The 26,296-nt window shown below is 42.6% G+C and overlaps 1 long non-coding RNA gene across 2 annotated transcripts; it reads left to right on the top strand.

Annotated features, from left to right (window-relative positions):
- The first annotated feature begins 2,573 nt into the window (after window positions 1-2,573).
- LOC118246707 (uncharacterized) lies at window positions 2,574-25,968 on the top strand. Of its 2 annotated transcripts, XR_007707725.1 has the most exons (4): window positions 2,574-2,673; window positions 16,800-16,894; window positions 25,549-25,673; window positions 25,828-25,968. It is a non-coding gene; the product is annotated as an uncharacterized LOC118246707 (long non-coding RNA). The 2 variants fall into 2 exon arrangements; XR_004778206.2 differs by lacking the exon at window positions 25,549-25,673 and having other exon boundaries at window positions 25,828-25,932.
- Window positions 25,969-26,296: the final 328 nt, after the last annotated feature.

Below are 26,296 nucleotides of genomic sequence, written 5' to 3'. Positions count from 1 at the left end.
TCAACGAGGAATTCCTTAGGCACAGAAGCTGTAGGGCAGGCTCTGCTCTCCTCTGCCGGCAAGGGTTTGGGATGAGAAAGAGGCTTGGTGCTGGCTCCCTGTGACCTCAGCTCAGGAGGATGTCTCTGCACTGGACAAGGGCAGGAAAAAGTCAGAAGTCTCCAGGTAGCCTTGCCTGGGGAGACGGACAGACGGACAGAAGAGGTGTCTGTCTGGCATGGTGTCCTATGGCATTGTGGACATACACTAGGCAAGGCTTATTCTTTTTTTTTTCTCTGTTAAATGAGCTATATCCAAAGTACTTCCATTCTCAGTGGAAAACATAGCAATAGTCACTACACCTTATCCACTTCTTTAAAATTTTTTCTCCATGAGAGGAAGCAATTCTATAAAAATCTTTCAAACTTCAAAGCCAATGGAGCCAAGTCTTCTTCTGACCTTGTGATTAAGCCATGGGAGAAACAGGGACTCATATAAAAGGGAGAGCATCCAAAAGGGTAGCAAAGCAATGCCATACAAACAGCCATGCAACAGGAACTGGGCAAGTTGCTGTTTGCAAAAGGTTCAAACCTGCTTCAGAAATGGGTAGAAGACATTTCAATAAACCCATAAATGCAGATCCTTGCTTCATGTTCAAATCAACCCTGTTTTATCTTTTTTTAATAAAACTTCTTTCCCTCTCCCTCCTCTGAAAACAAAAGGAGAAGAAAGGAAGAAATTGTAATCTGTAGAAGTTGCTCTTGCTGCTAGCATGTAGTGGACAAAAGACATTTTCTTTGCCTAATGTTATAATGAGGTTGACAAATCCAACAATGCCGGCAGTGTTTCCTTTGTAACAATAAATTTTTAAAGGTGTGGCAACTCTACCTTTTTATCTACCTTTTTTTTTTCCACCTTTGCAAACCTTACATTATTTTTATAGCTGCAGTTGCTGGCTCTGCACAGTAGCTAAGCATTACTGTCTGGCACGGAGGCACTGGGAAGAAGGAGATGCACCCACTTGGTTTGTTTATTTTTCAAGCTTCCTCATCGTTGTTGTTTTTGTGGGTTCAAGTACTGTGGGCCTGTCAGGAGATTAAGAGGGCCTTTCCTGGCTGCTGAAGCCATTCTCCAACATCTGCCCTGTCCAGAGGGAAGCAAATCTATGTTAAAGGAAAGGAAAAAAAAAAAGACACCACAATTGTTAGCTATTTGCTGGTGTGTTTAGGCAAAGAGACCAGAGTGGTCAAGCTGCAGAAAAGTTTGCTCAGTTCTGATGAAGAGAAACAAAAAAGCTTCTGGCACATAGGTTTTCATCTTACCGTAAATCAAAGTGGTCTCTCATGAACAAAGCCCTTTTCATATTTTACAAACTATAAAACACTCCAGTGGGTGTTTACTTGTAAATGACAAAAGGAATGACATGCAGATTTTGCAGTATGTTGGAAAACACTGGTCAGAAGTTAGTTTATATTTAAAAGCAGTTATTGTAAACTTGATTGTATAACATGCTGATCTTTAACAGCAAACAGCTGCTTATTCCTCTCAGACATTTATTTTCCCACTTTTCTTCTAAGAAAATGTTTTGAATACTGGGTAACAAAAGGATTTCCACACCATGTAGAACGTTCATGCACATAAAGTCAACATGTGAACATTTTCCTGGGACATCGCCTGAAAGTTCACGTGGTTTTACTACCAGCATTGTACCCAGAGCTGAGAGATACATCTGCCACACAGCGCAGCTAAACAGAGCTTCGTTTTCATGTCTGTGTTTCAAAAGGCTGTTCTTTAAACCATTCCATCTTGTCTGTAGCCTCTGGAATAATGTCTACCACGAAGAAGTGGTGAGAAACATTTGCTGCCAGACCTGGCTCTCCAAGGCTGAAAATTGACAGCACATACTGACTGCAGGCCGCAGTCACCAGCCAGGGCATGACAGGAAGGATGTTGTCACCGTGCTGTCTATCTGAAAACCAAAGGTATAAATATCCACATTATCAAAAGCTCTCTTTGTCTTCTGTGGGTTGCAGGTTGAAAGCCCGAATTACTCTGAAAAGCTCCACTGGAACTTGGAAATAGAGCAAAGCCCAAGCAGGGCTTTTCCTTCCCATACTTAGGTCAGGAGAACCTGGAGCTGGCTGGCTGGTGTGGTTGTGGTGTCAGTGCAGCTTTAAATTAAGGAAAAACAAAACAAAACAAAACAAACAAACAAAAGCAAAACAAAAAAGCACAAACAAACTTCAGGTAAATCATTCTTCGGGAATATTACTTGACCCCTTTACTGACCATTCCTGATTTCACACTCAGATTTCACACATTCAGCCTGCACTGATGCATTAGGACCAGCGGACTGGGCTCTTCAGAAGAGAAACCCATGGCAGCTCTTCAGCAGCTGTAGCAGCGAGAGCTGAGAACGTTTGAAAAGCAACATGTTCAGTCCTCGAGGGACGAGGAGCGGGAGGTGCCTCGCATTACTCAGCGACGATGTGAATGGATGAGAAGATACCACAGCCAGGGGAGGCCCTTCCAGCTGCCAGCCACAGGAATGGCTGGAGGCAGAGCTCTCAGCCTGCCTCGTGCCAAGCTGGTTTGGGCACCACACCGAGTGAAAATAAGAAAATAGAGGCATCCCTTCTGACTTACCCCTGGGGGTAGGACAAGGAACAAGTGTGACTCTGCCATCAATAAGTGGTAGGTCTCCTCTCGCGTGATGTTAGGCAGGGAGTTAAATTTATGTTGGCTGCTACATGTTCCCTCTCTAGTCAGCAGAGCTGTTTGCTGGAGTGACTGCTCTGTTTGTTTGTTTAGGATGGGAAGAATCATGTTGTGGAAGTGCCTGTTTCTCTCCTTTAATTAGAGATGGCGTCTGGAAGGCTCTCTCAGTTACAAACATCTACGCTGGTCAGATGAGACTCTTCTGAAGCAAACAGTCAGAAAGGGCAAGCGCAGGGTGTTTGGGTGACTCGGCTGGGGACCTAACCATATCTTTCCAGCAGGTATGAATCATGTGGCTGGGGAAGGCTGACATATTTCTGGAAAAAAAACATGATTGGGGTTTTACTTAAAAACAAGTAACAAACAGTCATTAAGCGATGCATATTCTCTGGCTGGTATGCATCATCAATGGTGTCTACCATGTCATTGACCCTGACAGTCCCATCTTCTAAAGGAGACACCAAATGATGCAAGTAGTGGGGGAGATGCAAAATCAGGGCCAAGGGACTGGTGGAAGGACAGGATGGGAGCTGCTGGTGTGCATGATAGCTGAAGAAGCAGAATATTCTTGGCTAAGTGCCTGGAGCAGGGGGCTGTCACTTGTTCCCAGCAACTGCCTAAAGCACATTTCTCTGCAGTTTAGTCAGCTTAAAAATTATAAGATAAGATGCTTGATGATGTTTACCTGGAGCACCACATTGTGGAAGGGCACTTGGAAGGGAAGGAAACAGAAGATCCAGGACAATGGGATGAGACAGGAGGCAAAACCAGGGCATATCCAGAGATGTCACCAGGTGAATTCAATTTCTCTTAGCTCTAATGTTGGATCACAGGAAAATCTGCTATATCATATGGACACAGTAGATGCAAACCTCATCTGTACAGGCTTTTTAGACCTATTTTCAGTGAGTAATGTCATCTGTTGTACTCCTTTCCACTGTTTTTTAATGACATTAAAACTTGAGGTCTTCCTATTCCCAGTAGGAAAACTTCAAATCTCATCTTCTCTGTTGCAAGTTTTTTGTTTGTTTATTTGTTTGTTTGTAAGACCAAGTGATAGCCAAATGTTGTCACATCTATCCACAATTGCCACTGAAGTCAATGAAAGTCTGAAGCAGGAACACAATATAAGGGCTGCGTACATCTGCTAGGCTAGATACCACTAAGCAGATGAGGTGGTTATCCTGAAATGTACCTGTCTCGGTTTCAGATGCGGTAGAGTTAATTTTATCTGACCCTGCCATTCACATTTGCATCAGTGTACTTGTGCCAGTATCTTGTGCAGTCTTGACGTATGGTTATCTGATTCCACCATCATTAAAATACCTATTTTATCTGCAGTGTCTGAGACTGAGACTGCATGAAGTGACATACAAACACATACTTACAGAACTGATGTCTGAAGTCCATGGCAGTGCACCATGAACATGGTAAAAGCGTGAAACAGCTTTCTCCTAGCTTATATACTCCACAGAAACCACACTATGGGGAAAATTTTACACCTGGGTCTCATCTTGACACAGCTGAGATACATGGGGTGCCTACCTACACTGAAGTTAAGAAGTGCTCCACAATCATCAGTTTAAATGGAGCAAGAAAATCCCTTCTCAGATGAAAGTACACACTAACCCAACCAAGGAAAGTCTTCATCTCTGCAGACTGACCTGCTTCATGCCCTCCTTAACAAGGACCCAGTGCACCTGTCTTGTTTATCTGTTGGATTCTGAGGTCTTCTTGCATCCAGGGCATGATCCTGACTGCTCTGCCTCCTTCTGCAATGTGTATGGTTCAGCTAAAATGTTGATGTAACAAGACCACTGTCATTAGCACAAGTGCTGTTATTTGTTGCTACTTGGTATGGAAAAAGTCTGACAGCTAAGCATAGTTCGAAAGTTTGAAGGCTGACTTTGTCTGAGTTTGTGAATAGAGAGAACTGTAAGTATATTAACAAGGAGCAGGATAAAATTTGTGATCTCAAAAGTTAATTCTAAAAAATTTTCTTGGTCTTACTTGACTTTCTAGGTGACCGCCAGATCAAAGAGTAAATGTTGTACCATTCAGAAAACACACACTGGGAACGGAGAAAGTTTTTCATTTGTTTGTTCTGTCTGTTAAAATTATTCTGTGGTTTCTGAATCATAAATCATGGAGCAGAGCTGGAGCTCTATTAGCTGTACTACACAAACTCCATCCTGCGCATAACTTCCCTTTAATCCGTTTGTACCCTATGGTGGAGTTAATACATCCACCTGCGTATTCTCCAGCTGGTAAACACAGAGCAGGTGAAATCAGAAGGAAATTTAAATGAGATCAAAAGATATGTTCAAAAGAAGGGCTTAAGCCATCTGGAATCCCTCAGAGCTGCCAGTCACACATAGGAGACCCGCTGGCATCTCAAGAGGAATTTCTTGCTTCCCTTTCTTCTCGAGCTGGAGGAAGTTCAAATGAACACTCAGCTAGCAGTTGGCACTCGCTTTGGGGGGGGGGTTCATTGTTCTGGGAGGTGAGGTCAGATGCAGATTGCAGGGACACCCAGATTCAAACCCTAAAAGGTTGCTGCTTTTGTTTAGGGAGCTCTTCAACACAGAAAAAGTGGATTACTCTTTGTTTTTTTTCCATTGTTTCTTAACATACTTTAACTTGTCCTACATCTTTCTTTAACTGAAGCAGAACAAATCTAGGAAGGCCACAGGAAAATTTGTTTGGCTTTTGTTTGGAAAGTCTCTTTATTTAAAAGAAGCAAAAGAAACAAAATAAGCCCCAAGCCTTTGATTTCAAAGAGGCTGGGCTGGCTACATGGTAAGTCAAGAAGCTATGGACTGCCCTGCTATGATTGGAATAATGTGTGCAGTTCCATGACAGAATGAACAGGATTAGAAATCTAAAGTAAACAAATACACATTTTAGTCCTAAAGTCAAAACTGCAATTACAGGGAACCAAGTGCTTCAGACAAACATCCAACAGCATTTACATATCAAAAAGGAACACTGTGCTCCTCTTCTCCTTTCCCCGGGCTTTTACAACAGGCTTGGCAAAGGGGTGCTCAATGCAACAGGGGATTTAACACATTCAGAAATGGATTCAGCTCCCACCTTTAGGCGAACTCTTTATCTCAAACTTTATCTTGGACACTGCATTTCAAAAGACACAACCCAAGTGAACAGAGACATTTCTTTACAGAAGCTACCAGACATTTTTTGTCTTGGGGAGGGAGCTGGATAGTTTTAGAAGTCTTGGGTGGAAGGGGGAGTTGGCTTTTCTGGTGGTCTGCCAAAGAAGGGCAGGTGTGTTGCCAGGAGTGTTTGCCATTTTACCTGCCTGCTGAGAAACCCCAAATCTAAGATAAATCTCTTTAGGTGCTTCTGTGGTGAGTTTCAACCATATCTGGATGGGCCTGTGTTTGCTCTAAAATTTATCTCCCTTTTATGCTGCCTGGCAGCAAGACTGCTCCATCTTCTAGGGGAGAAACATGTAACTCTTAGAGGAAACCAACCTTGCATATCCCTGGCAGGAGAGGCATAGCTGGGTCTGTATCTGTTCATCCAATGCCTACAAGACCTACCACAGTGCTTGGTAATGGTACCTGGCTAACACTGACTCCAATACTGTGCTCTGAAAGGCAATGCAGAGCACAGAGGCATCATGGCAGCGTGGACATGTAGAACAGGCTCCTAAAATACAGGTCTGTAGCATGTTCCTAAGGACAGCGTAGATGTAGTCTTTAGTCTGTATTTATTTTGGCCTCAGCATATAAAGGCTGATATTTGCATGGGATATTAGAAAATATTTCATTATAGCAGTGTCTCTGAAGTGGAGACCACATTTTAAAAGAGCTCATAAAGCAAAGCAAAGTAAAAAAATCCTTTCATGTCTCCAGGAGAGACTTAAGTACACACATATCTATCATAACTGAAGCCCACAATAACCTGTGTGTGCTGAGCAGTGCTTCATAGCCTAGGAAGTAATAACTTCAGCTGTAGAAACCCAGGAAGTCTCTATCAACCACACACACTCCTAGAAAACAGATACCTTCCTCTTTAAAATACATGTTATAAACTCAGATAGACTTTCACTAGAACACACAGACACATCCTTCAGCAGCAGACTGAATTAAAAAAAAAAAAAAAGGACAAAAAAAAACCAACACACACCTCACTGCATTAAAGCAACTCTTATTCTGCAGAATTTTTTATGGCTTTTAAATAGAGAAACTATATGCACTAGTGGTGTTCTGCTGGCAGTTCAGAAATTGTCGTGCTAAAGACAAAGAACTAGCTAGAAAAGCAAGTCCTTCAGCAACTTCTCTAGTTCCCACTACTAAAACTACAAATACGTACAAGTAATTGTAAAAAGAATTGACTATATCTTCTGATATTTTGCAAAAGATATAACAGTAAAAAAAGTCAGAATTAAAGGGAGAATGAACAACGTTTGGGTCTGTAAACAAGGAGCCAGTGAAGCTGTGGAGTGCCTGCAAAATGAGCACTCAGTTGTACCTGGGTGGAAACAGTAACAGATAAAATGAGTTTGAACTAACCCAAGGCATATGGCTGTAGGTGGAACCCAAACACTGGTATCAGTATTGCTTCAATTCGTCTGTGCTTTCTTGCTTCCCGAGACATAATAGTTCTTTCTTTTCTAGAACTTCAATATTTTAAACTTCAGTGTTCAATGGTAAGGTTATAACTTTTTGTTCTCTACGTTTTTCCATGAAAACCCATTTTAGCTCACATTTCCCTACCACATGAAAGACTTACTCTTCATCCAGTCTGAAGTGGGTAGGAATGGAAGAAAAGAATGAGGTCAGGGAAGCGGAGGAGATACAAGCCTGAGAAGCACTAGGTATTCTTAAGATCCCATCTGAGTGAAAGGTGCTTTTAGGATCTTTAGAGGGCATGTATTCTAGGGAAAATGCCCTACAGAAAAGCCAGAAGAGTGGGATGGCAGCTCAAGGGGAACAGGGGGTTATTTTGTGTTTGTTTGGACACTGATATCTTGGGAAGGGCAGGTTTCACCCCAAATATGCAACTACTCCTCACCTTTTTCTAAAATACAGAAAACTCAGTTTCTGAAAACCCACGAGAGAAAATTAACTCAGCCACCCTGTCAAAGATCACTCAGATTGGCTCTCTCTACCTTGGCCCACAGCCAAACAGCTCAGAAAAAGTTGCAGCTCTTCGCCATTTTCTCCCCACTATTCAGATGTTGCACTTCCCAGTTCTCACTAGGTTTAGTGCTTGTTGCACAGATCTGTGATCTTAGTTTACTGACTAATCTAGGAAAAAAAAAAAAGTTTGCTGGGTTAATAAATTGTTTCAGCTCACATATGTGTCTTTCAGGCTCCAGAGTGAGTGTTAAAGAGGGCTAAACAGACAGACAAGAAAAGAAAGAGACAAAACCACAGAATCACAGAACGGTTGAAGTTGGAAGGCACCTGCAGAGGTCATCTGGTCCAACCCCTGCTCCAGCAGGGCCACCCAGAGCAGGCTGCCCAGGACCATGACCATGAGGCTTTTGTAGATCTCCAAGGCGGGAGGCTCCACAGCCTCTCTGGGTAGCCTGTGCCAGCGCTCCATCATGCACACAGCACAGAAGTGCTTCCCAGTGTTCAGACAGAACCTCCTGTGCTCCAGTTTGTGCACATCGCCTCTTGTCCTGCCTCTGGGCACCACTGAAAAGAGACTGTCTCTGTCCTCCATGTGTCTGGATATTTATACAGATTGATGAGATACCCCCTGAGCCTTCTCTTCTCTAGGCAAATGTGGTGGGTTAACCCCAGCCAGCAGCCAAGCACCAGCACAGCTACATGCTCATTCGCCCCTCCCAAGGTATGTAGAGAAAACAGAAGGAACGTGAGAATATTCATGAATCAAGATAAAGACAGAATAATAAGTGAAGCAAAAGCTGTGCACATAAGCAAAGCTAAAAAAGGAACTTATCCACTACTTCCCATCAGCAGGCCAGTATTTAGTCTCCTTCTGTTAAGCATGTGACAGTTACCTGCTGGCAACACTCCTCCAATGCAGCTCAGGACACCATTAGCCTTCTCTGTGGCACGGGCACATTGCTGGTTCATGTTCAACTAGGTGTCCACCAGGACACACAGGTCCTTTTCTACAAAGCTGCCAGTCAGCCCTCAGCATCACCAGTGCCTGGGGTCTGCAAAACTGTCACCCAGAATGGCCTAATGAGAGACACAGAGCTGCAGTTTTTTATCTAATGGGAGTGAAAGGGTTCATAATTTTCAAATAAAATAAACAAAACAAACAAACGTCCCAGATACCTTGCTGGATACTTTCTGCTTATGGGGAGATGGTGACTGTGTGTATCAATGAACGCTTATTCACGCTTTATGTAAAGGATTTAGAAAGGAGACTTACAGTTCTTGGCTAGACACTACATCCACAGAGGTTTCTGCCTACCAATATCACTAAAGTTCCTCTTTCAATAACTTCAGAGGAATTCTGCCAATTAGAGATCCTGAGAGTCAATCTCTTTGTGTCTAGCATGCTGTGATTTGTTCAAGAAAATCCAGAGGCCTACAAAAGTATAACATGCTTTGCTGGCTATTGAAAAATATCATATCTGATTTTCACATTGTGTGGATGGTTAGAAAATGTTTTATATTGTTTTCACAGCAAAATAACTCAAGCTGTGGTGAAGTTAGAGGTTTGAATGACAATTGACTCCTACAAGTCCCATCTGCAATATTCAGGAAGGAAGAAATATGTGTTTCATGGATTTCATGCTGCAAATATGAGATTTTCCTTCATTTATGAGAATTATAGACAACATCTGAACTCAAATACTATATCCAACATGGGAAGGGTTTATATTTAGCCCTTCTGTTGACACAGAGGCCATTCACAGAAGTAGGAGGTAGTGGAAATTTAGGAGCCAGCGATCATAATTTGATTACCTTTGTTCTGTATAACTAGAATAGAGTCCAAACCAGTAAACTATATACATCCTCGAGGCCTGAAAAGGGCCAACTTTCTACCAAGCTGAAAACAATTGACTAAAGTCAGTTGGGAGATGACTCTAAAAAGAAAAATGTTAATTAGGAGATATTTAAGACTATTTCACTAGATGCTAAGAAAGCCACAATACCACAACTGGGAAAGAAGGCTGTACTGGTTACAAAATAACCTGACTTAGAAGGAAAGCAGAAGCTAAAAACATTTTAAAGAGAATAAATGAATGAAAGGATGAATTGATAACAACGAATACAGTTTAGGAAATAGGAACTGTAAAAAGATAATCAGAGAAAGAAAACAACCACCCAAGTAGGATATTAAGGTTGGCATATCTGAGAACAAAAAAGTATTTTCCTTAGTAGACCAAAACAGAGAAGAAGCCTAACAGTGGTGTTTCTTTATTACTGAAGAGAAGTGGTGGCATTACTGCTTCAGAGGACAATGTTTTATCTCTATTTGGGAAGAGAACCTGTGGAGAGGAACTGTTTTCAAACCCCTTTACAAATATGTTTAACCTTGAAGACTTAAATACTTCCATATCTAAATTTTAATCCTCTCACATCTTTTCTTGTCTTGTTTTTCTCTTTTCTACATTTAACCAGTCGTGTTCAGTTCTTTTCCACTTTCCATCTCAGTCTCAGGCTGCTAACTGGAAATATCTCCTGCACTCTCTAAAGATGGTGTGGATGCCCTATGAGAGCAGTGCCCAGGACTGGCACAGCACCCAGCTGGCTCACAGCTGGGCTACACAGAGAACATAATGGTTTTAGGGTGCAAAACCAGACTCTCAGGAGCAGCTGTTGGTGATACAGATCACCCACCTCTCTCTGTTGTTTGTGCCTGTGCTGTGATGGTGGCTGTACCTTTACCTCTGTCAAAGATAGCTCAAATCCCCTCACCTGTAGAACAAGACAAGTCCATATGTCAGGACGTAAACACAAAGCAACTCCTTGCCTTACTCACACAGCTTTCATATAGCTTTCTTGCCTTCAGAACATTCATCTTAGTCAGCACCCTTTCAAATGAAAGCTAAGCCCTTGGAAAGTGTCCACTGACAGGATTTCTTGCCTAGCTTCAAGAGACACCCAGAGAGATACTATGGCTCCCCAGATCCATTTTTCCTTCCCCTGACCATGTGGGACGTAGACCACCCCTTTGGAGAAGGTAGTATAATTACTAATGATCCGCGTACGCAAGCAGAAAATAGAATCACAGAATCAGAATATCCTGAGTTGGAAGGAACCCACAAGGATCATTGAGTCCAACTCCTGGGTCCCTAAAGGATCACCCAAAAAAACCAGACCCTGTGTCTGAGAGCGTTGTACAAATGCTTCCTGAACTTTGGCAGGCTCGGTGCTGTGACCACTGTCCTGGGGAGCCTGTCCCAGTGCCCGACCACCCTCTGGGTGCAGAACCTTTCCCTAACACCCAGCCTGACCCTCCCCTGCCCCAGCTCCATGCTGTCCCCTCGGGTCCTGTCACTGTCCCCAGAGAGCAGAGCTCAGCGCCTGCCCCTCAGCCTGCTTGGCTCTGGGCTGAACAAACCAAGGGACCTCAGCTGCTCCTCATATGTCTTCCCCTCTATACCCTTCACCATCTTCACTATCCTGTTCACAAACAGTGACGGACTGGTGGGAGATGTGGTGATCGAGAGCTGTCTTGGGCAGAGTGACCATGAAATAGTTCAGCTCTCTATTCTTGGCGAAGTCAGGAAGGGGACCAGTAAAACCGCTGTCTTGGACTTCCGGAGGGCTGACTTTGAGCTGTTCAGGACACTGGTTGGCAGAGTCCCTTGGGAGGAGGTTCTGAAGGGCAGAGGAGTCCAGGAAGGCTGGGCACTCTTCAAGAAGAAAATCTTAATGGCTCAGGAGCGGTCTGTCCCCACGTGCCCAAAGACGAGCCGGCGCGGAAGAAGACCGGCCTGGCTGAACAGAGAGTTGTGGCTCGAGCTTAGGAGAAAAGGGAGGGTTTATAATCTTTGGAAAAGAGGGCGGGCTACTCAAGAGGACTGTAAGGATGTTGCGAGGCTGTGCAGGGATAAAATTAGAAAGGCCAAAGCCCATCTGGAGCTCAATCTGGCTACTGCCGTTAAAGATAACAAAAAAAGTTTTTACAAATACATCAACACAAAAAGGAGGACTAAGGAGAATCTCCATCCTTTACTGGATGCGGGGGGAAACTTAGTTACAAAAGATGAGGAAAAGGCTGAGGTACTCAATGCCTTCTTTGCCTCAGTCTTTAGCGGCAAGACCAGTTGTTCTCTGGATACCTGGTACCCTGAGCTGGTGGAAGGGGATGGGGAGCAGGATGTGGCCCTCACTATCCACGAGGAAATGGTTGGCGACCTGCTACAGCACTTGGATGTACGCAAGTCGATGGGGCCGGATGGGATCCACCCGAGGGTACTGAGAGAACTGGCGGAGGAGCTGGCCAAGCCGCTTTCCATCATTTATTGGCAGTCCTGGCTATCAGGAGAGGTCCCAGTCGACTGGCGGCTAGCAAATCTGACACCCATCTACAAGAAGGGCCGGAGGATAGACCCGGGGAACTATAGGCCTGTTAGTTTGACCTCAGTGCCAGGGAAGCTCATGGAGCAGATTATCTTGAATGTCGTCACAAGGCACTTGAAGGGCAACCAGGCGATCGGGCCCAGTCAGCATGGGTTTATGAAAGGTAGGTCCTGCTTGACGAACCTGATCTCCTTCTGTGACCTAGTGACGCGCATCCTGGTGGATGAGGGGAAGGCTGTGGATGTGATCTACCTTGACTTCAGTAAGGCTTTTGACACCGTTTCCCACAACATTCTCCTCAAGAAACTGGCTGCTCGCGGCTTGGACTGGCGTACGCTTCGTTGGGTTAAAAACTGGCTGGATGGCCGGGCCCAAAGAGTTGTGGTGAATGGAGTCAAATCCAGTCGGAGGCCGGTCACTAGTGGAGTCCCCCAGGGCTCAGTGCTGGGGCCGGTCCTCTTTAATATCTTTATCGATGACCTGGACGAGGGGATCGAGTGCACCCTCAGTAAGTTTGCAGATGACACCAAGTTAGGTGCATGTGTCGATCTGCCCAAGAGAAGGAAGGCTCTGCAGGAGGATCTGGATAGGCTGGACCGATGGGCTGAGGTCAACTGTATGAAGTTCAACAAGGCCAAGTGCCGGGTCCTGCACCTGGGGCGCAACAACCCCGAGCAGCGCTACAGGCTGGGAGATGAGTGGTTGGAAAGCTGCCTGGCCGAGAAGGACCTGGGAATACTGGTTGATAGGCAGCTGAATATGAGCCAGCAGTGTGCTCAGGTGGCCAAGAAGGCCAACAGCATCCTGGCTTGTATAAGAAGCGGCGTGGCCAGCAGGTCTAGGGAGGTGATTGTCCCCCTGTACTCGGCTCTGGTGAGGCCGCACCTCGAGTACTGTGTTCAGTTTTGGGCCCCTCGCTACAAGAAGGACATGGAGGTGCTCAAGAGAGTCCAGAGAAGGGCGACAAGGCTGGTGTGGGGTCTGGAGAACAAGTCTTACGAGGAGCGGCTGAGGGAGCTGGGCTTGTTCAGCCTGGAGAAGAGGAGTCTCAGGGGAGACCTCATCGCTCTCTATAGGTACCTTAAAGGAGGCTGTAGCGAGGTGGGGGTTGGTCTGTTCTCCCACGTGCCTGGTGACAGGACGAGGGGGAATGGGCTCAAGTTGCGCCAGGGGAGGTTTAGGTTGGATATTAGGAAGAACTTCTTTACTGAAAGGGTTGTTAGGCATTGGAATGGGCTGCCCAGGGAAGTGGTTGAGTCGCCATCCCTGGAGGTCTTTAAAAGACGTTTAGATGTAGTCCTTAGTGATATGGTTTAGTGGAGGTTTTGTTAGTGTTAGGACAGAGGTTGGACTAGATGATCTTGGAGGTCTCTTCCAACCTAGACGATTCTGTGATTCTGTGATTCTGTGATCTTCATAGCCCTCCTTTAGGCACTCTGATAGTTTTATGTCCTTTTTATACTGGGGCACCCAAAACTGCACACAGTGCTTGAGGTGAGGCCGCACCAGCACAGAGTAGAGTGGGAAAACAGATCCCAAGGCTGCAAAGTCACATTGCTTTGCTTTACTGACAAATGGTTAAGATATTGTAACAGTGCCAAGGGACCACAACACACCATAAATGAATTAGAAACTGGATTAATTAGATAGATGTAAATGAAGGTGGGAGAATCACATTCCAGTACTGCAAAGTTCTGTAGTCAGCCCTGCTCCAGTTATCATTTTTTTCAGCAATGACTAAAAGAAAGAAAACATGAGACTGGGAGCTTTAGAAACCACAAAGACAGCAGGAGGCATTATCTGAGTCTTGAGGGCAATTGCTAGATCTTTTCTCATATGCCAGTTAGTGTTACTGATATTGTTTCTTCCAGTAAATCCCGTGGGAATCCAGGTTTCCAAGTCACCTAACCCCCGAATTCCTCAGTGTTATTGATATTGTTTCTTCCAGTAAAATCCTGTGGGAATCCAGGTTTCCAAATCACCTAACCCCCAAATTTCTCATTTATGTGGCACAGCACAATTCACAGGGCAGATTAAGAAACAAATGCCTGTTTGGCTGAGGGGACAAGATCTCCTCAGGATGTGTCTACAGGGCTGGGCCTCCTACAGGGCCCAGCCACAGGGCTTCTCATAATCACTTGAATGTTTTTTTAACCAGTTTCTTCATATTATAAGATTATGCTCTACAACTGGTGTACAGGCTCCTCTGAACTGGGCTTCTCTCAGCCTTATTGTTGAAAGAGTTTCTATTTGCTTAAATTAATTACATCCTTGCTTGGCCAAGACTGAAAGCTTGGAACTTCAGAGATGAGTTGTGAAAACTAAAGGCTATCTGTAGATAGTTTAAGGCAAGGAAAGCTAAGATTTTATGTACATACTTGCAAAACTACATCTGTTATTGGAAGGCACTTCTTCTCTGAGCCACTGTTATGGATTTCCATTTAGATAAACACAGAAAATAAGGCCTACCGTACTATTAGCAAAGATATTTAGCCATTGAAACTGCTGTTGTCTGAAGAGATTGTCCATCCCTGGAAATCAGGCTTCATAAGAAAACAATGCTGGGTGGATTTCACCATATGGATTTCAACCATATCATTAACAGAATGGCGAAATCTGAGAAACTGTAAGCACCATCCCAGAAATATATGACCGATATAAACACTGCTAGCACTAGAAGGGATCCAGTAAAGACCCTTCTCTGAAAAGGGGCTTCTTGGACTGATAGTCACTGATGTTTTTTTTGGCTGGGGGAAAGATTTTTAATGGCATCCTATACTTCTGGCACATTCATAACTCACATTTGCTCCAATAGAAATTCTCCTCAAAGAATGCAAAATTTAGCTTTTTTTGAAAACCTTAGAGATGAAGCATAACAGAAGTTGGTCAATAAGCCACATAGCTAAGCCTGACTTCTCCCTTTTCAGTTACAGATGGACTTACTAAAATGGAAATGCAATGACTACTTAATAACCACAATGCTTGTTAACGTTTAACAAAAAGAATACTTCATTTATGCCATTGGCATCACTTACAGAGTTTCAAGGAGTTCAAAAGCATGAAGAAAAAATCTTTTAATAATTTCAGATGGTGATTCCTGCTCAAATACTCTCCTTTTCCATCATGCTTTGAAATCAGCAGGGAATATCTGCCTCACAGGAGACATAGTCAAAATCTCAAGTCAAAATCTGCATCTTCTACTCAATTTTACTTTTGAATTCTCAAATATTTTGGTCTTCTTATGACCACAATGGTGTCATGACAAGGAATGACCTTTCTTTGTTTTTCCAACAAAGGATTTTCAATTGAATTTTAAAGAAAAAGTGGAAACATTACAATAAAGGACTATAGGGCTGAGAAATAGTCTAAGCTGAGGAAAACTAGTTAAAGCTAGAAAAGTAATACATTTGAAACATTCTGTTTTTAGAAAATTGCATACAACAGAACAGTTTGCGTATAACTTACATTTCAAAGGCCAGGGACTAGAACAACAGATTTGTGTTGAGACATGCTCAGGAGAAATAACAAGATAGAGGACTATCCAGATACTGTGAAAAAGCAAATTATAACTGACATGCCAGAAGCGTGACTGAATGCAGAACTCTCAGGGATAGGGCACATCTTACTGAAAACTAAATTATGTGCTTTTTAAAAGTAAATAAACATATATAAAATTGATAGTTCCAGCTTTAGTATCCAAGCAAAAAAATGTACAATTAATCAGACACTGGATGGAACAAAATACCACAGTTATTACAAAATGGTAAAGGTCTCTAAAAGACAGTGCCACTTATGGACACTAGAGGTTACTAGCTTGTACCCAAGAGGAATGTTTTTTTGTTTTGAATTGGTTGTTTTTGAAGCAAAGAAACATTTTCTTATGGTTGTATGTGAGTCTGGAAATGACAGTGGCTGGGTTCTGCTTCTTGTTGGCTTTGGCTCACTGTGCCATACAGAACAAGTCAACTAACTTCTCCGTGCCTGTGTCTCTCAAATGATAAAACTCCAGTAACTTCTATCTTTGTAATCTTCAGTCTGTACTGTAACTTCTTTTGTTGTTATTTACTATCAGTATCAGGCCTGACATAACGAAATGCCATTTTTGTTGATTCTTCTAGTGTACTATGGCATCACCAATAGTAAGGATAGAAATCATGGTACACAGAGATCACTCAACAGCTGTGCAATTCATACCTTAACAAAATAAAACAAAACACAGCAAAACAAAACAAACGAACAAACAATATTGTTTATTTATTTCTTTACATTTAGAGTAGATGATATAATATTAATAACCATGAGTAACTTACTCAGTAATGACTGCCAATGATTAAAACAAAAGCTGAAAAAACCTTTCTAGCAGATAACTCTCCAGGAATATCTGTCTCTTCAAGAGGACTAAAATACAACAGCCCATCAAACATTCTGGTAAAGACTAGTTATAGCAGTTTGCTAATGAGAAGACTGACTAAGCAATAGTGTTATTAGAGTGAGTGACCTTCCTTCATCTATGAGGAGCTATTTTGTTCATTGCTTCTATCATGTCTATTGTTATCTTATATACTTGTTATGCATTATTTAATTAAGTATTTAATTATAGGTTTCTATCCACAGCTACCATTAATCATAATACCAAGGAATGACACATGGTGGAGAAGCTGAGATGGAAATGGAAGAGTACAGCCAGAAGCAGAGAACTAGGAGAAAAGGTTGTGAGTAGAAATCATGAAATGGAGAGTCACAAAGAAAGTTGAATTCTTTAAAAGCAGTGAACAACTGTAGTGGTTTGACCAAGAACAAGATATCCACCCCTGCTTAGTGGCAACAGGAAAAGGAGGAAGAGAAAAGGAGCAAAAAAATACTGATTTTTTAAATGATTCTGGGTCAGAGGGAAGATATTTAATGATAGATGAGAAATTCGTAGTAACAGCTATATTGAATTAACCCAAGAGTCCCTCTAGCCCAGAGACCAGAGATGTCTAGGGAAGAGTTTAAGAATGGGACAAATGCAGTGATATTTTCCCGGTATGTTCTCCAGGTGATCGGCAGACCTTGAGACAAAGGTGACATCTTCCAGCTCAGTTAGCTACAGAAAGTGAGCCTACCTACAGAATCTGCTGTAGAGACTTTAACAGGATTGTACTCCTAAAGAATAAAACATTTCAAAAGATATGTGTTTTGCAAGGGATAGAAATATTAAGTTTTTATCTGAATTTGAATATTTGAATGAGATATGCATGATGGAAACTAGAATGGGAATCAAAAAACAAACCCAGACCAGAGGATTTGCTTGGGGAGCTGACTTAACCTTAAAAAAATAAAAAAAAAAAATGCAATTACTGTCCTTGGAGGTTAAGATTCACTTGAAACCTTTGGAGAGGAAACTAGAGACTGCTGTAGTACACTGAGCTAGCAAACTGCAGATTCATAGAAACAGGAAGAGACAAAGTAAATCTAAAAAATAATCTGAGTAGTAGTTTGCTAGAAGCAAAGTGACAGATTGCACAGGCTAGTGGAATAAACATAGTTCTAAGTAATATCCAGCTTTTGGAAGAACTGCCATTTTTCTAAGCAATAAAACCAGTTTATATACACACACACAAAATTATTCTCTACATAGTGAAGCGGTATTACTTCTAGAGATGGTTCAGAAGACGACTGCTTCCAGTCAACTGGAATATCACTGGGGTCTGTTCTCCTTAGAAATTAGACACTGGTGTACAAAATAACATCCTAGTAAAAGGCTTGAAGATAAAATGTCAGCCGTCATATCTTAAACCATTAAAACTCAGGCATACATAGTGAGAAAAATCACTTCTAGTGAGTGTGTGTGTGACTTAGGAAGGTAGAAGATGAGTGTCAAGTTTTTTCTTGGGAACTAAATTTGCTGCTCCAAAGATTCATGTCCATAGGAAGACAAGAGCCCATGAAGACCAAAAGAAGAAATGGAGAAAAGTCAGGACTAAGTATAAAAGTAGCAAAGGAAAAGCCATATTTTGGGGAAAACGTCACCTTATCCTCAGAAGCAGGACTGGGGGAGGGCAGTTATTCACCCCAAGCCCCTTATCACCACAAAGTGCTTCAGTCACTTTTGGGGGTGGATAGGCAAACCCATGCACTGGGCACTAGAGCCAGCACTCTCTGGCTCTGCATGTCCAAAGCAGGCTGGAATAAGGTCAAAGCTCCTTTATATCTGAGGTAAGGATCTAGCCATCTACAGATGGAAGGACCAAGCAAGCAAGGATATCTGAAATATGAAGTAAGACCAATCTTCTTCAACAGAGGAAAGCTATAGGGGTGATCAAAGTCTATTGACAGACGGGTGTGAATATTTATCGGGTAGGGGCACCATACAAAACTGAAAAGAGCCTTTTTATCAAAGTCAAGCAGTAATTGAAGATATGCATGGTTTTCTCTTAATTTTCTTCTGTCTTTGCTATTTGTATTTGGTACTTCTGTTTCTTATGTTCCACTTCTCTTATCCTGGCTTGTGCCAGTGTGGCTTTGGAGTATGAGACTCCAAACACGAAGACTACTCTTTCTGTAGATGTGGGGGTCATGCGGCACTTCCATAATGCCCAGAACAACCACTCGTTTTTCTTCAGAACTACACAGGAAACAAAATGCAGCTCTGCCTGCCTGCACAAGTATTTGTGCCTTTGTAAATCTGTGGGAGAGAGAGACAGAATAGTCTTCTCGGGACAAATGTTAAAGAAGTAAGTATCCTGGCAAAGCAATAGCAAAGCAAGGACCTGAATTCAGAAGGAGCTAGGAGAATATGCAACAATGAAATTCAGAAGGAAATTTTCTGGATGGACCTATATATTTCCAGCCTTGCAACTGGATCAAATTTCTTTAAATCTGATCCCCAAGGGATGAGCCCTAAACTTACAGTCTTGCTGCACCTGCCCACCTGCCACGCAATTGCCACCTGGCGTGCAATAGCAGCACATGAATGATGCAGAACATGTCAGGAACTTGTTCCCATAGCACAGACAAAAATCAACTGCTAAATCTACTACTCTGTATCAATTTCTTCACTGCATGAAACATGAGCCCATTTTGAGGTAAAGTTAAGGGAGTCTTTGGTGTTTTAGCAGATCAACCTAAGAGAATATATGGGTATTATGCATATTGGTTAATGTGTTGATCCTTCTCTCCTGAGAGATTTAGAAATCCTTCCTGATACTCCAAAGAGTCAAGTGCAAATCCCACATGGATAAGAAATGTCCCAAGGGAATGTAGTTATAAAAACCCACTTCCTTGATGCTATGTCCTACGGTTTTTCTGCTCATACCTTTGGCACAGTTTTGTGTGAACTTCAAAAAGCAAAAGGTCTTTCTAGAAAATGGAAAACTATCTATAAAGGCCTCCAAAAACCTTTCACCTTTAGTCCTTTGTGACCAAAACACTGCAAATACACAGTAAAAGTTACTTAAAGAAAGTCCAAGAACTTTCAAAGTTCTTAGGAAGAGAACTGTGGAAAGCAGAGATGCACTGATTTCTCTTCTAGCCTTGGCTTGACCACCTGAAGATATCTGTGATGTGATGCTATACAAAGGCTCTTTTGGGGGCAGATCAAAGCAGCATAAGATAAACCTTGCTGTTCACCATGTGATCTGCCAGCTTTTCTTGGTGGGAACTTCAGGTCTAGTTCCTTATAGTGGCTCCTTGCAGTTCATTTCCCAGGACATATGTCTGAAACAAGTTGGGAGCCCAAGTCTGCTTTCTAGAGTAGGTGTCATCAACTGTTGTTTTGGGGTACTTAGGAGCAAGGCAGCCATTCTAGAAAGGACAGAGAGAGAAGCTGTGCAATGCACACCATCTCCAAGCCATGTAACAGGGAGCTACAATTGCTCTGGGCAATGATAATGGAGGATAAGCATCCCTAGATGCATATATGTCCCTGTCAAAGAGCCCTACGCATAAAAAGAAGACGTTCACGTGTAACAAAGACACTCTGTTTTAGTCTGCACTGAGTCTAGGTGTCTGACTCAACAGGCAAGCAAGAGAGAGGAAAGCGTGGAAAAACTGAGTAATTTGTTTTCGTTGTTGCCTTTTTATTTTATTCTTCAGATACATGATCATTCCTTTCCATTTTTCTTACTTCCATGTTGTAAGACACCTCCTTCCCTGGTGTAATCTTTCTTCACCTCCCCTACTGATGTTCCAGCTGTGCCTTGCAATAGCCTTTCTCCTCTCCTGTTTCAGGGGTGTTTCTGGCAGCTTGGTAATTAAGTAGAGTCCCTGTGCTGATAAATTTCCTTTCGGTGCCATTGTGAAATACTGAATAGCATCAGAAACTTCCACTAAACTGAGCAAACAGTTGGATCCAAGTCAAAAAGCTTTCTATTGAGCCCAAGATGCCTATGAGCAGGAAAGAAAAGAGAGAGATTGTTTTCTGATGAAGTCACAGCAAACAGTTGACTTATGGCTTACTGCAGAAAGGAAGGGTAAAATTTAATGCAAAACGAGAACTTATGTACCTATTCTTCCTCAAACTAAAAGCCACTCCATCCCTTCAGGGCTTCTCTGTCCTTTAATGACTTCCCTATTAATCTGTGTATTGTATTCTTGCCAGTCACATCTCATTTTGGACATCTTTGAGCATCTCAACTTGGGAGACTGGTTCAATTCTGTCTTTGTTAGAAACAACAACAACCAACAAAAAAGTACAAGTATTTTCTAAGAAGGACCAAAATCTGCTTCAGGTTTCAGCTGAATCAGAGGAGCTATTCTGCGGGCAACTCAAGTTTTTGTTGCACTTAGCCCTCAGACTCCAGTTAGCAAATGCCAGAAGCCAGCCTGTTGTGTGGGTTGCTCATTGCTCCAATGAGTCTGCTGTTTACAGAAAGGCACTTGTGTATTGTATGCCAAATGGAGGGAAGGACAAATTCCTCCTCCCTTCTTTAGGAATGAATTTTTGGGAGCAGAAAACCCCAACATTTCTCCAGAAATTAAAATGCCAAAATATTGGGATGTTCCAAGTCAACTGATCTTTTTGTGTGTGTGTGTGTATGTTTTTGGGGTGTGTGTGTGTGTTTTAAGTAACATGTAACATATGATTTGAGTTAGACCACATAATGTAAACATTGTTAAAATAGAAACTAAAAATCATAAAGTTTAATAAAAAATGTGAGTGTGAGGTCTTGTTGACACTGCCTGAAATTTTTTTTTAACTTCATTTCACTTTCACTAAATCTAGCAAAATTCACCCAGAATGTTTCAACCACCTTCCTTATGAAATATTATTCCACTTTTCCTGTCAGCTCTATACTCCACTTTTTGGGATCAAATTGGTCTTTTTTCATTCAGCATTGTTCTTTTATACATACATCGTCTGATATTGATTAACGGGATAGAAGGCAGTGCTCAAAATCATCCTGCCAACTCCCCTCTTTTTTTTACAAGTATTAGAGCTTTTGCTACCTTGTAGAGACTTTTTTCTGTGTAGTTCTTCAGCTTTTCTGCTCGGAGGTTTGTAACTGGCAGATAAAGGGATTTTGCTTATCATCTTGGTTATATTTTTCCACTTAGCTCTCAACAGCAGCAAACAGTACTCCAACTTCTTCTAAACTTTCTGCTGTTTGGTACTCTGGTCACAGACTAAAACCTGATGTGGTAAATCAGGGTGGCCCAAAATCAGCTGCCGCTGGAGCTGGATGCCACTTCTGGGACATCCACTCCCCACAGGCTGTTATTGATGGTGACGGTTTCTGGCTGTCTTGATGCCGATGGGATGCTCTTTCCCCATAAATCCTCCTCCTTCCTCCCTCGTCCTGCACAGCCTCCTGTGGCCACTGCTGTGTTGTCTAGATCTCTGGTCTAAGCCACTAAAGAACTTGGTGAGGATAAAGCTGGGGAGGCAGATTTCCTGTACTTCAGCCCTGAAGTCATGTTCTCTGGTAAGAACTTACAGAAAATGCAGGAAAAGGAGGTTCTTGCCTGCTAGGGCAGTGTTCCCAGCCTCAAGAGCAGCTCACTGTCTCCTCCAAAGAAAAAGGCAACAGCATAGAGGGAGGCATCCCACAGACCACTTGTCACAACTGAAGAGCTGTATAAAACCCACAGCTCAAGCTGGAAACTTGGACTGGTTTAGAGACACGTTATGCCCTGGGAGGACAGGCAAGGGGCATCTTGCTGTCATGTCTCAGCTCTCTTCGATAGCCCTAAAGATCTTCCAAACACCGGTGGAAGAAGGAGTCTGTCCTTCCTGAGCTGAAAGCACCATTTGAAGGTAGCTAAGGACCTAAACTGACATCCTCTTCCCATCCTGAGGTGGCCTGAACTTAAATCAAGATGCTGTGACACAGCTGCTGGATTGCAACAATGCTGTATATGATTTCAAAAGCTGAAAAGAGAGCCTGGGTAAAAAAAAACAGGCAACACACTCATATTGCAACACTTCTTCTGAGAGTAATGATTTCAGGGCTACATTGTACAAGGCATTCTCTACCCCAGTCCAACTCTGCATGGTAGTAGTGAGCAAAACAACATAAAGAATACATTTCATCTGTAACGATCTGCATCTGTGAAGGGTGGAGCTGGAAAATCATGTAGGCACATGTTCTGCCTAACAGAGGAGCAAGTGGGACTTACCCTCTGTTCTATGATCCTGGATGGAGTTTAAAAGCTGGTGAATAGTCATGATTCACTTTAGCAATCCCACTTCCAATTAGTCCATCCACTGGGCTAGAAAAAGAGAAGATAAGAGAAGGAATTCCTTTTTATTTCTACACACATGATGGCTCTTTTCATCATTATCAAAATACCTTCATCAAAGCTTTCCATATCCTCCAACACACCTCTGAAAGAAAAATAACTGTGCTTCACTCATTCGCTATTCACGTAGTCAGTTCTGGTGACAGCAAAGTCCCAGCGCATCCATCTTCTCTGAGCCTGTCATTTGTAGCACTGAAATAAACCAACACTGAGTGATTTAAATTTCAAGTAGCTATGCAGCGATGTTAGGTGTGTAGTAATTCCCTCGAATGACTAATTTTACTGGAGTGACTCTAGTGAGTGTAGAAATATAGCCTCAGATATGTACCTTGCTTCCTTCCGCCTTCTGCAGTTTCTGGCTCATCTTATTTGAGAAAAGTTGCTTTCAAAAGGCAGGTCATTTATTTGCTGCCGTGTTTGACATCAAAATGTAAGAAGTTATGCACTGAGCCTTCAAAGACATCCAGGTTCGAAATAGCGGTAGGAACTTTGGGAAATGCTTTTCCTTTCCAACGTCCAAATTTTTTGAAAAAAAAAAACAACTTCTTGAACTTTTCTTCATAGGTAAGAGAGATGTAAGACAGCCATAAATAAGCTGGTTTTGGCTTATTTTTGTAAAGAAAACTGAGGTAGTTTATCTTCTGGTATAGCAGATGTAGCTATACATACCTGATACTAGCAGTTCAGCTTCCAATTAAAAAAAAAAATATATATATATATATTTGGCTGAGTCAGTATCTAACTGTGAGAGCATGTAACGTAGCAGAAAGATATATATATATATAAAAAAAAAAGGAGGCAGTCATGAAGTAAGAGAAGAAAAGCAAAGTAGTGTCTGGTTTGTAGCAGGAGTGTATATGTCAAAATGGCCCTGTTCCTCACCAGACGGTACATGCAGGTCACCACAGCGTGTTGGTACAGAGGTAAATCACACAGCTCTTTAGTGATCTTCCCTGGAAACCTGCAGACACACCACAGACTTTGAGAAAGAGTAATTAAAAATATATATGAAAATTAAAAATATATATGAAATGGAAAGCTGGACAAGCAACACATCACATCCAGGTGGGACACTGCACTACACAAGTTTTTACCAGCTTTGGAAAATGCTGTTAAACCATTTGGGCATGAAAGGAGGGAATGAAGGGAGGAAGGAAATGAAAATTTCTTATTTTGCTACTTTCAAGTAAATGCTAAGTGGAAGTAACCCACACGGCCTCCTTCCAACCCCTCATGACACGAGGGAGGCTGGCGCAGGCCCGGCCTGGCCTACGTGTGGCGCGGGGCCCAGGTCGGCCCTCGGCCTCCTGCCCAGACTCATGTGGTGACACTGTGACATGAGGTACATGGGTGTCCTTAAAGGAAAAAATCTGTATACTCAAAATATGGGCTAGAAAAGGATGTCTTCTTCTACTCCCTCTCTTACCCACCTGTGTTCTCTTTCCCGAGCCCAGTCTCAGCACCTGCAGCCACTTCAGCTCAGCCTGACCAAAGCACAGCCCATCTTTCCCTTGGCCAGAGTTGCCCAAATCTCATTTCTTTACTCACTGAAGTGGAGAGCAGGTTGGGAAACAACACAGGAGACTTATTAGGGGTTATCCTTAACATAGAATGCATATTTAAATTATGGCATTGATATCTTTCAAGCTTTCTTTCATTAATCTGAATAACTCCCACGTTGAGATTATTCCGCACAGAGGAGTTCAGTGTCCTTTTCATATAATTATATATATATATAATGTGTAGTATGCTATATATATATATGTAATGTATAATGTAAAATCTAAACATAAGCAGGTGCTGGGGCTCAGGTTTCCCTCTGCCACCTGCTTCTGGTTGGCAGCCTTTCCAGTGGATGCACAAACCTCTATATCTCTACTTTTTTAAACAATAAGACTGCTGCCTGCAATTTTAGAAGAGGTCAGTGCCTTCCTCTCCTTTCACCCTTACGAATCCACAGCCCACGGGATGAAACCCATTCACCCTGTACAGAGGGCACACAGCTGTGTCCCCATGTCCTGGAACTTGGCTGTGAGTCTTCAGTGGTGCCACCTCAATAAGCAACACAGAAAATACCCCCATGTACCCTCAAATAGACAACACTCAAAAGTTAAGATGCTACTTATCAGGATGGGAACTGCTCAGGTTCAAGGACACTGGTCATGGACACCACTGAGGTATATGAGGGAAAAAATAAAAGTAATGTTGGAAATGATGCCTTTCTTTGAAGCATATCTCTACAGAGAGATTAAAAACAAACAACTGCTGAGTTTCCCCAAACATTTTTGGACTAATCGCACTTGATCAGATCTAGAAATGACCACTCTTTGTGGCACATCTTGACCTACTGGCCAAAAGCAATCCATTTCTGGCTCTGCCCAGGCACATCAGCATCTGCCCTGTCTTGATATTCTTATTGTATGGCAAGTAGCAGAAGTCCTTAAATGGATCTAGGGTGTTTGTGTTTCAAGTGACCTGCATTTCACGGGTGCTTTATTTCCTGGTAGTAAACTAGACAGTGTTTGTGAAATAAACCTGTGCCAAGCCTGTGTGTCTCTGCCTGTGTCGGTTCACTAATGTTTGCAGAACAAGCTCCTGAAAAACTGAACTATAAATCTAAATGCTTCTCTCATTTTGCTAGGACGCTGGTGAAGGTTGTGCCTGGGGCATACATGGACCTGAGAAAGTCCTAATTGCTGAGGACAGGCAGGTGGACTGCAGGTGCACAGTGGGGGCAAGTAATTCTTCAAGGCAGGGGATCCACAGGTGAGAAACCTGAACACAGAGGCTTGGAAATCACTGAGGGGTTGAAACAGTAAGGCCTTCAGGGTAGGGCAGTGAATAACTGAGAAGAGATACTGTTAGTTTAGCTATGTTTTGGTTTTACAGAAATTTAACAACACTTTTTTTTAACCATTAGGGTTGAACAGCTTCGCACCAGCAATTATGACAGAAATAACCCCAAGGCAGGACCACAGCTGATTCATCGCTGACTGTATCTGATTGTTATTGCTGACCCACTCTTAAGACAAAGTAAGTTTATACGAGGCACACAGTGAACTCAGCAGGCTTCCTTCACCTGCTTGCCCCCTGAATTGTGTTTGCTAGCTCCTTCCCCAGAGATAAAATATATTTTACCAGTAACTGAGAAAAAGCCTTTTTTGGTGTTTTACTGTATTGCTATGGACATTTTTTTCAAAAGACACACTGCTAGGCTGTCTGGGTTTGCTGCTCACGGTCAATGTGAGGAGTCCAACAGAGCAGAGAGGCTGCAGTGTGAAAACAAGGGTGGATGACTGGGTAACTGCTTCACACCTGATCGAGGATTAAAAATAAATTGTAAACACTAAGCTACATGTAGTGCCCTTCCTCGGAATTGCAGTTTAGCA

Source organism: Cygnus atratus, chromosome 1 (assembly GCF_013377495.2).
Source record: "Cygnus atratus isolate AKBS03 ecotype Queensland, Australia chromosome 1, CAtr_DNAZoo_HiC_assembly, whole genome shotgun sequence".
In the NCBI taxonomy this organism is placed as follows: domain Eukaryota; kingdom Metazoa; phylum Chordata; class Aves; order Anseriformes; family Anatidae; genus Cygnus; species Cygnus atratus.
Note: the sequence above shows the minus strand (reverse complement) of the source record. Positions and strands in the feature narration are given on the sequence as shown.